The sequence below is a fragment of the Mustela erminea genome, chromosome 1 (genome assembly GCF_009829155.1).
Source record: "Mustela erminea isolate mMusErm1 chromosome 1, mMusErm1.Pri, whole genome shotgun sequence".
Lineage (NCBI taxonomy): Eukaryota > Metazoa > Chordata > Mammalia > Carnivora > Mustelidae > Mustela > Mustela erminea.
Genome location: NC_045614.1, coordinates 50,244,222 through 50,259,684, shown reverse-complemented (window position 1 = coordinate 50,259,684; position 15,463 = coordinate 50,244,222). Strand labels below are relative to the sequence as shown.

At 38.7% G+C, this 15,463-nt stretch overlaps 1 long non-coding RNA gene across 1 annotated transcript in view; it reads left to right on the top strand.

Moving 5' to 3' along the window:
- Positions 1-15,463, top strand: part of LOC116580016 — a 137,603-nt gene that overhangs the window by 80,299 nt on the left and 41,841 nt on the right. Inside the window, exon 2 of the long non-coding RNA XR_004281493.1 lies at positions 10,862-10,974. This is a non-coding gene — a long non-coding RNA (uncharacterized LOC116580016). The remainder of the gene's footprint in view (positions 1-10,861; positions 10,975-15,463) is intronic.

The following is a 15,463-nucleotide window of genomic DNA, read 5'->3' as shown; positions in this document are numbered from 1 at the left end:
TGCCACTGGAGACTGTCAGTGAGAATAAGATGTGGGTAACCACAAAAGGAACCGACAGAGAATCAGCAGGAATATGTCTGCGGAGGAGTACGTTAAAGATACCAGTACAGTTTCTAGTCTGGTGTGAAGCTGCTCTCAATATCAAAGAAAGGAAAATCGAGAGGGAGTTTAAGAGAAGAGCATTAGAGTCCTCAACTTTGAGGACCCAGTGGGATATTCCAAGGGAGGTGTCCTGTGGCTATCTTGGAGAAGAGTGCAAAAGTTTGTTGGAGTGGAATTTAAGTAACAAATGAGAGTCTGTGGTACAGAAGGCATTTTTGAGGTATAGATAAGATTTCTAAAAGGAGAGAGTTTGGAGAGAGAATTATTTTCTTCTTATCTTTTGGCCCTCCTGCTCCAGTCCTGCATTTTGTGGCCCAGAGTTCCCCAGGAGGAACCATCCCTGCCTTGCTTTTGCTATGCACCCAACTCTGATGTCCTCTTCTTTTGACTAAGAGAATCTTATGTTTGTTGAGTTCTCTGGATATTTCTTTAGCATCAGCTATATACCAGGCACTTAGCTAGATGCTACAAGTTACATCAATGGGACCTCCGGGAGCTGTCTTTAATTACTTTGTCCAAGTCCCAGCCCACATTAACCTTTCTCTCCTCCAAATCTCTGTAGCATATACTGCAACATACCTGACATTTAGCACGAGTACTGATACTGGTATTTATCCATCTAGACACTGGGTTCCTGAAGAGCAGGCACTGTCATACTCTGGTCAGAGCTCCCTAAAGGCCTAACACAATGTTTTGCACACAATTGGTGCTGTTCAAAGGCTATGCTTTTATTTACTAGTATTCTCCCCTGCCCTCTGCCACCAGCCCCTTTATATCTAGTGACACCATTTCTTACATCTTGACTTTCTAGTTTGATGACTCAAGTGTAGATAAAAACATGACTTGTTATGACTCACAAATTATAGAGACAATTTTAATAGAGAGGCACTTCTGCTTACCTTGTCATTCAAAAGAGCTAAAGTGCTTTCTACATGCTGAATATATGAAGATGCTATAAACACTGCAGTGAAGAATGAAGGGATAATTATCACTTGAGTAATTAATCACCCAGCTCAGTCCATGTGGGTAGTTAGGTACAGTTGCTGTTAAATCATTTTTCTTTTGTTAAAGTGACAAAATTTTAAGAAGAATTGGGTTAAAGATTTCCATGGTTTTGGGATCATGGAATCATAAATTTCAGAGGTTAAAGAGCAGGATATACTTGCCTAGCAAAGGATAAATGGTTCCTGCTCAAGGGCCAACTGTAAGTAACTGGTAGAAGATCCAAGGTACTGTTTCAAAATGGGATCTAAAGTAGAGTCTGAGGTCAAGGGAAAGTGTCATGGTGGAAAGTGCCCACTCCAAGTAAAGGCAGTAAAGCCAAATGCTTACCTTCCTGGGCCACATCCTCATTCTACAGATGAAGAAACAGTCTTGGGAGAGGGACATTTTCAACAGATGAGCATTTTTTGAGGGCTACTATGCACTAGGCAACTTTCCATGTAATATTAGCATCTCCTGCATCTAGATAATGTATTGAGAAAAAGGAGCACTGTTTTAAAGTCTATTAGCACAGAGCATGTGGTGGAAATTACATTTCTACTTCTCTATGTTTGCTGGTATACTAGAAAGAAGGAAAACACACTCATGCATTTCTTTTCAGTTACCCTCTCAGCAAACAAATTACATGTTGATTTCTTCACCTAACTTTCTAACTATAGTTACTCTTCACACCTTTTAATTTTCACAAGTTTTGATTCCCCCCTTAGGAATAACATCACTTACATTTTCAAAGAAGTTGTTTCTGTTCAAGATGGAGGTCCCTTATGTAGATGACTAATACTCTTTGGAATTTCAGAATGAGCAGAGGCTAATTCATGAATTTGTTCATTTTCTTCCTCAGCTACTAAGCATTTGGTAGTCATTGTTTTCAGTTATCTCACATAGTCACATCCCCAGAGTGATTTTAGTCTGGATATTAAACAGTCTGATACAGATGGTAGAAGAATTTTGGCTTTAAATTTAAATTTTAAATACCTTAATAGGCACGTTTCAGGTATATAGTAATATGATTAATGGAGCATCTGGAATTATCCATTACATCCATGGAATTTAGGTGGCTCTGTCTTGTTGGATAGATGTTCAACTATACTCAAGGGAAGGAACTTTGCAGAAGGCCTATATTTGAGGCCAGACTCTGTCTTTCAGCTACTCTGTGACTTCTGACAAGTAATATTTAACTTCTGTGTCTTTATCTATAAAATAGGGGTTATAGGTTTACTTTGTTTTATTGATTTATTGTGATTCAAAGATACTGTGTTTTTTACAAACTGAAGGTTTATGGCAATCCTGCACTGAGGAAGTCTATTGGCTCATTTTTCCAACAGCATTTGCTCATTTTATATCTATCTCTGTGTCACATTTTGGTAGTGCTTGCAGTTTTTCAACTTTTTCATTTATTATATTTGTTGTGGTGATCTGTGATCAGTGATTATGATTCACTGAAAGCTTAGGTGATGGCTAGCAATTTTTAGCAATAAGGTATTTTTAAAGTAAGATATGTACATTTTTAGACATAATGCTATTGCACACTTACTAGCCTACAGTGCAGTGTAAACATACTTTTATATGCACTGGGGAACCAAAAATTTCTTTGACTTGTTTTATTGCAGTGGTCTAGAACCAAATATATGATATCTCCAAGGTACACCTGTTATAATGAAACCTTCCTTTTAGGCATAGTGTGAAAATTAATTAAATATTGTAATGAAGCTCATATCTAATGGCTTCTCATCTATTTTGGTTATCTATTATTATATAACAAATTATCCTCACAACTTCATAAATTAAGACAATACCATGTTTGTATCTTTCCTGATTCTGTGGGTTGACTGGGCCTTTCCTCTACTACCTTCTGTGTTGACAGGGGTCCTCTGAGGGCTCTGTTGGTGTGGAACATTCAAGATAGCTCCTTCATATGCCTGGAAGTTGACATTGCTGTCAGCTGGAGGCTCTATTGGGCTATTGAGCATACCAACTGAGTTCTTCATGGGGCCTCTCCATGTGACATGGCAGCTGGGTTCTGAGAGAAAATTTTCCCAGTGCTCAAAAAGGAAGGAAGCAAAGCTGTTAGTCCTTCTGTGGCCTGGACTTGAAGTCCCGGAATCTCATTTTACCTATTCTCCTGGCCAGAGCTCTCATGAGGCCAGGCCAGATACAAGGGCATGGGAACTGACTTCACCCTTCTAAGAATAACATGTGTCAACAAGGTGGGGTGGAGTATTTGGGGCTACACCTGCAAACTATCACCTCATCATATAAAGAATCAAATCTAAAATCCTTACTATGACTTACTAGGGTTGGTCCTCATCTCCCACCACCTCTGCCCTCTCTTCTGCTTTCCCTCCCCTCTTACCACACTAATCACCTTGCTCTTCTTCAAATATGCAAATCTTGTTTCCACTTTGGGGTCCCAGCCCTGCTGTTCCTTCTTCCTGGAATGTTCTTACTTTTAATGTTCTTAGCTTTTAGCCTAGCCTGTGGATTTCATTTCCAGTTTCTCAGAGGCCCTCTTTCCTGACTATCTTGTCAAAAAATAACACAGACCTCACTCTGCTATCATATTATTTTAGTTTTCTTTAGTTTTGCTTATATTATTTTATTTTCCTTCAAAAAGACTCTGGGACAAGAATGTATGAGATACCTGAAATAATTCATTTTCTTTCCTTATCATTCACTAGTTCTAGTGAATGTTCTAGTGCTTTTTGGTTACTGCCCGTTTTTCTCACTAGAAATAGATTCTTTGAGGGCAGGGATATTGTCTTATTTACTAAATATTTTTAGTGTCTAGAACTATGTTTAAACATAGTAGGGCTGTGTGTATATAGACATACATATACATAAACATGCAGGAATTAGATGAATGAATGTGGAAGTCTTTGTAAATTGTATAGAGTATTATTATTATTGGGAAGAGATATAATTCACTCTCTAATTGAGTCATTCTTATTTATGAAACCATTTACTGAGTGCATGCTATATCTAAGATCCTGTGCTAAGGACTGGTTGTTTATAGAATTAACATGGATTCATCGTACTTGACTTATAATTTGTGTGTTAGATCAAATGACAGCAAGGTCTAGGTTACCCCCTCATAGAGAATTTTACTTATCTATACTCCATAGATTGGCTTTTTAAACCCTATCTGTTAGCCTTGCAATTCCATATCCAAAATCACAACTTTACAATGAAACGCCTGAATGTAGTTAGCTACACGGATACTCCTGGACTGGGGGAGATAAAACGACCATTCATTGGGTGTCTATTCTTCTTGTCTCCTCTATCCTGTCTCATTTCATTAGCACCACATCCTGTGAGGCAGAGCATATGGCCTTCAGTTTACAGACAAGGAAACTGAGGTTCATAATGCCTCAGTTCTCCCATGCTCTAGTGCCTAGCTCAAGGGTGTTTTATAAATATTTGTAAAATACTGAACAAAAGACAAGTTAACTAAATTGTTTTTGAAAATATCACCTGGAATGGGGTGTCTGGGTGGCTCAGTTGGTTGAGTGTTCCACTCTTGATTTTGGCTCAGATCATGATCTCAAGGTCCTGAGATTTAGCCTCGGCCATTGGGCTCTTGAGCTTAGCTGGCACTCTGCTGGAAATTCTCTCTCCCTCTAACCCTTCCCTCACTCATATGTTCTCTCTGTTTCTCAAATAAATGAATCTTAAAAAAAAAAAAAAAGAAATCACCTGGAAGTTGAATATACCTGAATTTGAACCCAGGCTGATGGACTCCAAAGGCCAAATGACTTCCACTATGAGAAAGCCAGTCACTATTGTCTTAGTAGCATCAGTGTCAAGCCAAAAAATCTGAGAGGGAGAGAAATCTTAGAGGTAAAAGTTATAGATTAATCTTGAAAGTGGGTTAGAGGCAGGAAATAAGAAAATTATTCTAACAGGTATTTTATATTAGATGCTATAGTTGGTTCATTGTGGAACATCTGTTTAACATCACATCCAAAATAAAACTTTACCTCTGATGTTTTTGGCTTGTGCTGCCTAGAAAATGTTGGGTGATCTACGTCCTTTGAATATTAATGAAGCAAATTAGCTCCAAATATGCCCTACTGTGTCTCAACTCCAGGAACCAACATGACTCATTAGACTCCTGTTGATTAGAAATGTTAAAGTGGGTTTTCTTTCTTTTCATTTTAATTAAATAAAGTTGACAGGCTTTCTTGATTCCCAGTTGTCCAGGACTCCCAACCTGGAGTGAGAGGAAATGGCACCCTCTTCTAAACAACCCTTGCTGGGCTGTGTTGGGTTTTATTCTTTCTCGAAGGACCCCAGGAAGCAATCAGTACATTTTAAGACAAATGAGATCCAAAGGTCTTGTTCTTGGGTGAAAAGATAGAGACAGAGAGAGAGAGAAAAAAAAAAAAATTCTAATGTAATTGCAGGTGAGTGGTTATGGAGATTACAGATTAGGTCAGGTTGGTCTGCTGAATGTCACAATACTGTGTAAGCAGTAAGCACAATTGTAATTCTCCACCATCCAGCTGAGCCATAACAAAAGACTGCAGTGATTCAAGGGCACTTAATTTTTTCATCTCGATGGGGTGATGCAGAGCCATAGAGACTGTGGGCAAGATCATAGCTGAGAACCTTATCATCCAAAGAAGACGTATACTTTGATTTCTGTCTTTTATTTCCTGTGTCACATAAAAGCATCTTAACCTTAAGTTGTACCATTCTTTGGTCAGTTTATAACCACATAAATACCTTCTGAGAGTGCAGTGAACAGGGGCAGGGAATAAAGACCTAGTACAGGACAGTTTTGTGATATGCAGGAAAAGGAAAGGAACATGCCTTTTCCTTTAACTTCCTCCCTACACTGCATCATCTTCTCCTTAGTGCTAAATTGGACCAAAAGATCAGTTAATACAGTCTCCTACCCTTAAGGCATTATTATTCCCAATGTAAAGATGACCTAACTATACTGAAGAAGGTAAAAGTGACTTCCTTATTGTTACAAACAATTAATGGATTAGAATATATTAAGAACTCAAATCTGGTACTGTGTTAAACCCTATGGGAACAGAAATAAATAAGACATAATTATTATCTCTAATAACTACTATCTCTACCCACTGGATGACCTGGGACATTCGGTTCACCAGTTAGTGATACTATTCAGTTCCTACTCTGGGCCAGGAAGTAGGTAAAATCACTTTTCTAGATCAGATCACTTCCCTTCTCTAGGACTCTAAGTCTTCATTCCTTTTACCCTCAAAGTCTATCTGATCCTACAAAAGAGATGTGGGCATGAAGAGAAGAAACTTGGGGGAAGAAAGTCCTTTCTCAATCACTGTGTATCTAACCACTTATAGCATATTCCATGCTGTAGGGATTTGTTGAAATTCAAAGATAGCTAACCTGTGCTCTCTCCTCAAGGACCTTGCAGTTTGCTATGGTGGTGTCCCCCCACCCCCCCAAATTCATATGTCGAAGTCCTAATTCTCAGTGGGACTGATTTTGGGGGTAGAATCTTTAAGAGGTAATTAAGGTTCAATGAGTCTTCAGGGTGGTGCCCTAATCCAATAGGACCTGTGGCTTTCTAAGAAGAGGAAGAGAGATTTCCCCCTTTCTTTGTATGAGGAGTAGCAACTTGCAAGCCAGAAAGCAAGCTCTCATCAAAACCAAACTCTGCTGGAAACTTGATCTTGGGCTTCCAGCCTCTAGCACTGAGAGAAACAGTTTTCTGTTGTTTAAGCCACAGTCTGTGGTATTTTTTATAATAGCCTGAGCAGACTGAAGACAATCAAAATAGCACACCAGACCATACAAGATAGAGTATAGTTGTGCTAAAACCCAAGTCATGGTTCCTAGCTGTTTTGAAAATGATAATTTCTATCTCATATAATTCCTTTATACATAATCTGATTTATACTTTTAAAATTTTTTGATTAAGGAAATATTTATGTATGTGTAATTTGGAAGTTTTTTCTGTAACTCTAAAATGCCTTATGAGTTCTCAGCCTCAGGTCTTAGAACAGATAAAATAGAAGGTGAAAGCAAGAAGAAAACCTGGCAGCAAAAGCTTGTAAGGAAAACTTTATGTCTAAATAGGCTGAATTCAGAATAATAAAGGCATTCTGGAAGAAGAAGAATGGGAAAGAATCCCTCTATAAAAATAGTCCCAGCCATGGCCATGTCCCCAACCTCTGCCCTTTCTCTTACCTCAGAATTCATGGTAGGTTGGATTCATAATCTCAAACAGCAGTGTACTGGAAAACTGACTGTCTGGAGAAACAAACTCTGATTTATGGTGTTTGCCTTTTTCTGTGGTGTAAATACTCCCAGGATGGCTGATTTCTTGCTACACTTGGCATCACTGACCATGGAGTTGGGAAGATAGAAGCAGAGTTGGCTCTCAAGAATCAGTCGGAGGCAACTTCAGCACATGATTGTAAGGAACCTTAGAAGTTGCATTATTCCAAACTTTGATGTGTAGAATTTAACCATCCCTGGGGAGGACTCAAGGGCTCCCCTGGGGCAGTGATATGGCCTAAACTTCTAAGCCACTGCCTCTCTTTCCCTATAGCCCTTCTATATGCCTTAAATTAGAGCAGCTCCACTTTAATATATGCATTGAATATCTGGGTAAAATACCACTTGAACAAAGCTACTTATACTTTATGTCAATGGGTAATAATTTGGTGTTTTCCAGAATAAAGATTCCAAATATGTTAATATTTAGTGTATGATCACGGAAAGTTTTTTGAAAACTGGGAATACTGCTTCTTTGTGTATTGGTTACAATATACATTTGCATATAAAGTGTTCTGAAAACTCCTGCAATAAATAATCCTATCTCAGCTTTGTTGTAATTCAGTCTTTTCCAAGCTTCTTTGATACACAAATATTATCTTTTTAAACATTCTGCAGAGAACGATTCTATATGGTACTCTTTTGGAATATCTTTTCCCTATATTTCCTAAAGTTATCTTGGCTCTTGGTGGAAATCCCTACTCTACTGGTTAAAGAAAGGACCAGGTCCTTGAGAAGATTTCTGAGAATACTTAGGAGGATCTCCAGATCTACATTCTTGCTTTGGTTATTTGTGTGTGTATGCGCATTCTTCTACTTCTACTTTTCTGTTTTTGATTCTATCCAAATATCAGTGTTCTCCAGAAAACTTCCTTTTCATCAGCTTCTTCTTAAATGTAACAGCTATATCTAACATATATTATTCCAAGCAGAGACTGGAAGAAATAGGGCTATTATATTTCATGGATTCTAATATGCACATTTTTTAAAACATTTTAACATGTCTGAAAGTGAGACCAAACTTACGGTTAAAGTTTAGGCTAAATGGAAGCATTTTTTCTTCCACTATTACATAAAATAATGGTGCATCTTAGAATCTGTATCATCTTAAATCAATACATATGAGCTCTAAAAACCTGCAGACCTGAGTTCCATGAAACATTATACGTGCCTCATTTGTATTTGTTCAATGAATGAATAAATGAATGAACAAAACTTTGTTGTTCCTGTTTTTCCAGGAATAACAATTTCTATTCCCTAATAGAAATATGGGTCTCAATTTCAAAGGAAACAATCCTGTTTCCTAATTAACACACAGCTTCACACACAAATACATACATAAGCAATGTGTGTGCAGGCGTGTACACAGAGAGGATTTTCTGAAATCAGCTCTACTAACAAATTAAGATTGGATGTTAGATTTAGCTCTACTTCAGACAGTCCATGGACCATTTCATCAATGCAGATTCCAGATGTTCTTCTTTCTCCTTTTCCCTCTTTTCTCCTTTTTACTTTGAGATATGATTGGCATATAACATTGTGTGAGTTTAAATTGTGCAGTGCATGGGACTTTTATATACTATAAGGTGATTGACACTGTAGTGACAGCACCTCAATCACATAACATAATTACTATTTCTTTTTTTGTGGTGGGACTACTTGAGATATAGTTTCTTTACAAGTTTGGTTGTTAGAATACAGTACTGTTGTATATATATACTACACTGTGCATTGTATCTTTAGGACTGACTTACTACTGGCTGCAAGTTTCTACCCTTAACTAACATGTCTCATATTCCTCCAAACCCGTGGCAACCAATATTTTACTCTCTCTTTTTACAAGTTTGTCTTTTTACATTTTACACAGAAGTGATATCACGCATTATTTGTTTTTCTCTCTGACTTATCTCTGTCTTAGCTAGTGTCCTCAAGGTCCATCCATCTTTGCACAAAAAGAAGGATTTCCTTTATTCTCATGGCTGAATTCCAGTTGTGTTTGTGTGTGTGACATCTTCTTTATCCACTCCCGTCTTGGCTTTTGTGAATAATGTTGCAATTAACATAGAATGTAAATATCTCTTTGATGTCCCGCTTTCACTTCTTTTGGGTATATACCGAGAAGTGGGATTGCTGGAATCATATGGTAGATCTATTTTGAATTTTTTGAGGAATTTCTGTATAGTTTGTCAAAGTGGCTGAAGCAGTTTACATTTCTGCTAACAGTATACAAGCATACCTCATCTTATTGTGTTTCACTTTATTGTGCTTTTTGCATTGTATTTTCTTACACATTGAAGTTTTGTGTCAACCTGGCATCAAGCAAGTCTATAGGTGCCATTTTTCCAATAGCATTTGATCACTACATGTCTCTGTGTCAAATTTTGGTAATTCTCACAACATTTCAAACTCTTTCATTATTATTTTATTTGTTATGGTGATCTGTGATCAATGATTATGACTCATAGAAAGTCCAAATGATACTTGGCATTTTTAATCAATAATTTTTGATTAAGATACATATTTTTTCACACATAATGCTATTGCACAGTTAATAGTATAGTAAAACACAACTTCTATACATACTGGGAAACCAGAAATTCATTTGACTTATGTTAGTGTGATATTTGCTTTATTGTGGTGGTCAGAACCAAACCTAATATATCTGAGGTATGCCTGAAATAAGACTTCCTTTTTCTCCATATCACCAACAACTTTTATCTCTGTCTTTTATTTTATTTCCTTTTGTCTTCTCTTCTAGATCTTTTCCCAGTCAGAATCAAAACAAATTCTTTCCCCTTTCTTGTGTGGAGAAATATACTCATCTCAAGCTTTTCCCGTTCATGCTCAGGGTGACGCCACCTCTCCAGGGCCTTGACTGTATGTTCTTGGACTAAGATTCTTTCTCCTAGACTCCATTTAGAAGGGGAAGGAAGTAAAGGGTAGGTGTGGTTTTATTTTTATTGGTTACATACACATCCCCTCCACAACATTCCAGGGGCCGTCCTATTACTTCAGTTTCATTTCCTCCAATGATAGAGTGCCTGCTATCTTCCAAAGCAAAGAGGTCCATTTTTAGATTGTTCTAATAGAACCTTGTTGTGTGTATATATATATACATATATATATATATATATATATAATAAAATAGTTATTGATGGATTTAAAGACGAAAGGCACATTACCTATGAATTTTCTATTCTACACAACCTCATTTCTTCCTTTGCTTTCTTGAATGTCAAGGCTCCCAGATTCTTTATCATTGATATCTGTCTCCTTAGTTATATTCTAGTGTGTCAGCCTTCACCTGAGGGTTGGCTGCCAGATCTGAGTGATACACTTTATGTGTAGCTTAATGGCACATCAGACATTATATTCTTCATGTAATTTGTAATCCGACCTATTTTATTTCCTTGTTCATTGCTTTAAGTCTTTATTACAATGTAGAGACATGGTTCTTGTTTTTTTGTCCACCTTTTTATCATAGGTGTCTGGCAAGTAGTAGATGTGTAACACATGTGTTGACTGACCGACTGAATGAATAAGCTGTCCTCTCCAGCATTCCTCATAGATCCTCATAGCCATGCATGTATTTCATTGGTGAGTTCTTCTGGTGTCCTCAAATGCTGTTTATTAGAAATCTATACATAGAAAGTATTTTATTTATTTACTTTTTAAGACTTTATTTATTTTAGAGAGAGATTGAGAGGGAGAGAGAAATGGAGAGGGGCAAAAGGGGAGGGAGAGGGACAAGCAGACTCCGTGCTGACTGTGGAGTCATAGGCAGGGCTCTTTCTTATCATGAGATTATGACCTGAGCTGAAACCAGAAGCTGGATATTTAACCAACTGAGACACCCACGTGCACCCATGAAAACTGTTTTAAAGACTCTGGACCCAGTTTGAGTTTCATGTCTCTTGTATCTATAGCTATTGGTTTGTGATAGATAGTGCAAGAAACTGATATATCAGTATCTTCCATATCTACTTTCTCTATTCATTATCTTCCAATCATTCTTGCCTGACAGAAAAGGCAGAAGCAAAATAGAAATTGAACAATTCTTTTTTTGTCCATTATCTGCCATTTTTATTTATTTATATATTTTAATATGTTTTTATTTGAGAGGGAGAGAGAAAGAGAGAGCATGAGCTAGGGGAAGGGCAGAGGGAGAGAATCTTAAGTGGACTCCATGCTGAGCATAGACTCTACCACAGGGCTCAATCTCAGGACCTTGAGATCATGACCTGAGCTGAAACCAGCCACCCAGGTGCTCTTCCATCATTTATCATTTTTAAACCATCCTTTCTCCGGTCTGTGAAAGACTTAAAAAGGGAACTCAAACTCAATTATGGAAGCTATGCCATAGGGTGGGTGGATTCTGTATGGAATGACCCAAGCCTGTATCACTAATTCTGCTTTTGTTTTTGGATACACACTGAATTCCCTTGTATTATGAGCCTTTCCCCTTATTGTATAACTTAGTCATAATTAGAAGTTATTGAGAGCAGGAGCCTTCTTTATCCTCTTCACCACTCTATTCAAATTTGGTATTTGCTTTAACAATAGGTGTTGAAAATCCAGAACTTGTGTGACTCGTGGCAGTGCTCTTGACCTGAAACCTTCAGAAGTGCCCTTATTCACAGGAAGTTGATTTGGCTCTGCCTGCATGCCAAGAGACAGGAAGGGAAAATGAGAACCCTGGAGGGAAAAACACCCTCAGAATAGAGGTATATGGATGGGATTAGCTCTTAGATTTTCATATAATCATATCACAGGCCATTATGTAGATGCTAAATATTAGGAACGTGTCTCCTATCACTTGGAAGAGTATCCACAATGCAGTATTTGCCTAAGAAAGAAAGTACAAGCAAAGATGCATAGTATAGTAAGATGCATCAGAGGATCACATGACAGAAGATCCGTGTGTGTGCGCGCACGCGCGTGTGTGTTCATGGTTTTGTTACACACAGGACTAGGAAAGATATTGATCAGCCTATTAGTATTGACTAGTATTAGTATTGACTAGTATTAGTATTGACTATTCTCTTTTTCTTTTCTTTCATTCTTTACCTCCAGGTAAAGTTGAGGTAAAGAATGATGGGAGGTAAAGAATGAAAGAAAAGAAAAAGAGAACATAGTTCAATGGCTATAGGTTTTTCTTATGGAGGTTTGTATTATTTCCTTGGTTGTCATAAATATGTTAGTATGTCTCTTTGGAAAGAGGAATTTTGTAAAAGGTTCAAGGGAAAACAAATCTAAACCCCAGTAACTCTTCAGAAGAAAAACCAGGCCAAAACTGAAGAAAAGTAGAATTTCTAGGCATGTTCTCCTCCTTTTCAGGTTTTTCAGGAATGGGGCAAAGATTCAGCTTTTCTGACTTGAGCTTGAGTCTTGCATCACTGTATTTCACACATGATTGTAGATGGGTCTTGGGGTTAGGAAGTTCTACTGAATGCTGAAAACGTGGGAGCTGTCTTCTCTTCTCCTTATTGTTCACGTTTCTCAAAGGGGGCCATTCTGGAAACAAACAAATGAAAGCTTTGTGTTTGTTGGGGGCAGGAGATGGTGAGGGGGATACCTGCCTATTTCCCAGGCCTCACAGCCACAGTGGTGTGAGATGCCTGTGGGAAAGTGACTGGTACTCACATGTGTGCAACCTGGATTCGTGGGTTTATCACTGTCTGATTGAGGCGGGACAGCTCTGAGCATTTCCTTAGAGCTCTATAGGGGAAAATGTGTACTTTTCTAGACCCTGCGCTGTCTAAATCCTAGAGGATACCCCTCCAGGTTATCTGATTTTATGTGAAGTATCTTACAACACTCTAAATTACAAGTGACTGACAGCAACGCAAAATAATTCTTGTCTATGGACAAGTAAATTCTGTCCTGTTGATAAGACTTTCTTTCCCACTGTGGCAAAAACACGTTTGCCTCCATTTGCACATTCATTTTAAAATTCCTCATCTGTGAGTACATCTGTTCTTTGGATTCTTTTAAAGTGAGTAAAATATCTGTCTAGTTCTCTCATGGATTATGAGCTAAATATTTAGCGTGTTTATTTTTATATCTGTATGGGAATCGTGCTTTACCCTACTTGAAGAATTATCTTTTAACAGTTTCTTGGAATATCCCAAGGGATTAAAACTAGTAGCTTATGAGTGTAACACAAATTTTTATTGTTTTTCCCCCTCCCACCTTCTTACATTGGCCCCTCACTCCTGGCTCTTTACCTTCACATTCCCAAGTAAACTACATTCTTTAAGCTTTTGTTTTGGTTTCTGCTTTGGGGACTAAGGAGTGGGCTGGTCAGGGAGCAAAGACATGGAAGCTATACTACAAATATTATTTATTATTTGGGTAAATTGATAAAGTAAATCGGAATCTTGGAAAAGCCATAGGAGCACCTGGGGTGGCTTAGTCGATTAAGTGTTCAACCCTTGGTTTCAGCTCAGGTCCTGATCTCAGGGTTGCGAGATCGAGTCTCGCATTGAGCTCCATACTCTGTGTGCAGTCTGCTTAAGACTCTTTTCCTCTCCTCCTGGCCAACCCCACTGCTCACTCTCTCTCTTGAACAAACAAATGAATAAATCTTAAAAACAAAACAAAAGATTTCTGGGGAGGAGTCAAGATGGCAGAGAAGTAGCAGGCTGAGACTATTTCAGCTAGCCGGAGATCAGCTAGATAGCTTATCTAAAGATTGCAAACACCTGAAAATCCATCGGCAGATCGAAGAGAAGAAGAACAGCAATTCTGGAAACAGAAAAACAACCACTTTCTGAAAGGTAGGACCGGCGGAGAAGTGAATCCAAAGCGACGGGAAGATAGACCCCGGGGGGAGGGGCCGGCTCCCGGCATGCGGCGGAACAACGGTGCACAAAATCAGGACTTTTAAAAGTCTGTTCCGCTGAGGGACATCGCTCCAGAGGCTAAACCGGGGCGAAGCCCACGCGGGTTCAGCGTGGCCTCAGGTCCCGCAGGGTCACAGAAGGATCAGGGGTGTCTGAGTGTCGCAGACCTTGCGGGTATTGGAACGGGAAAGCCGGCTACAGAGACAGAGCCGGCAGTAAGCTCACAGCTCGGTGTTACCTTGAACTGGTCGCAGGCTCGGAGAGCTCGGAGCGCGGCCGGAGGTCAGGCAGACGGGAGAAACTGGGCGCTGTTCTCTGAGGGCGCACTGAGGAGTGCGGCCCTGGGCTCTCGGCTCCTCCGGGCCGGAGACAAGGAGGCCGCCATTTGTATTCCCGTCTTCCGGAACTCTACGGAAAGCGCTCAGGGAACAAAAGCTCCTGAAAGCAAACCCGAGCGGATTACTCACCCCGGCCCTGGGTAAGGGCGGTGTAATTCCGCCTGGGGCAAAGACACTTGAGAATCACTACAACAGGCCCCTCCCCCAGAAGATCAACAAGAAATCCAGCCGAGACCAAGTTCACCTACCAAGGAGTGCGGTTTCAATACCAAGGAGAGCAGCAGAATTCCAGAGGAGGAGAAAGCCAAGCACGGAACTCATGGCTTTTTCCCTGTGATTTTTTTTTAGTCTTGCAGTTAATTTAGTTTTTTTCTTTTTCATTTTTTGTTTTTTTTTTTTTCTCTCGCCTTCGGGTAAAATTTTTTTTTTTTTAACTGTTACCTTTTTCTTTTTTAACGATTTTTTACTAGTTTATCTAATATATATATTTTTTCTTTTTTACATTTTTCTTAGGTGTTTTCCTTTTTTTTTTTAATTCTTTTCTTTTCTTTTTTCTTATTTCTTTTTTTTTTTTCTTTCTTCCTTTTTGAACCTCTTTTTATCCCCTTTCTCCCCCCTCACGATTTTGGATCTCTTCTAATTTGGTTAAAGCATTTTTTCCTGGGGTTGTAGCCACCCTTTTAGTATTTTACTTGCCCCTTCATATACTCTTATCTGGACAAAATGACAAGACGGAAAAATTCAACACAAAAAAAAGAACAAGAGGCAGTACCGAAGGCTAGGGACCTAATCAATACAGACATTGGTAATATGTCAGATCTAGAGTTCAGAATGACAATTCTCAAGGTTCTAGCCGGGCTCGAAAAAGGCATGGAAGATATTAGAGAAACCCTCTCGAGAGAT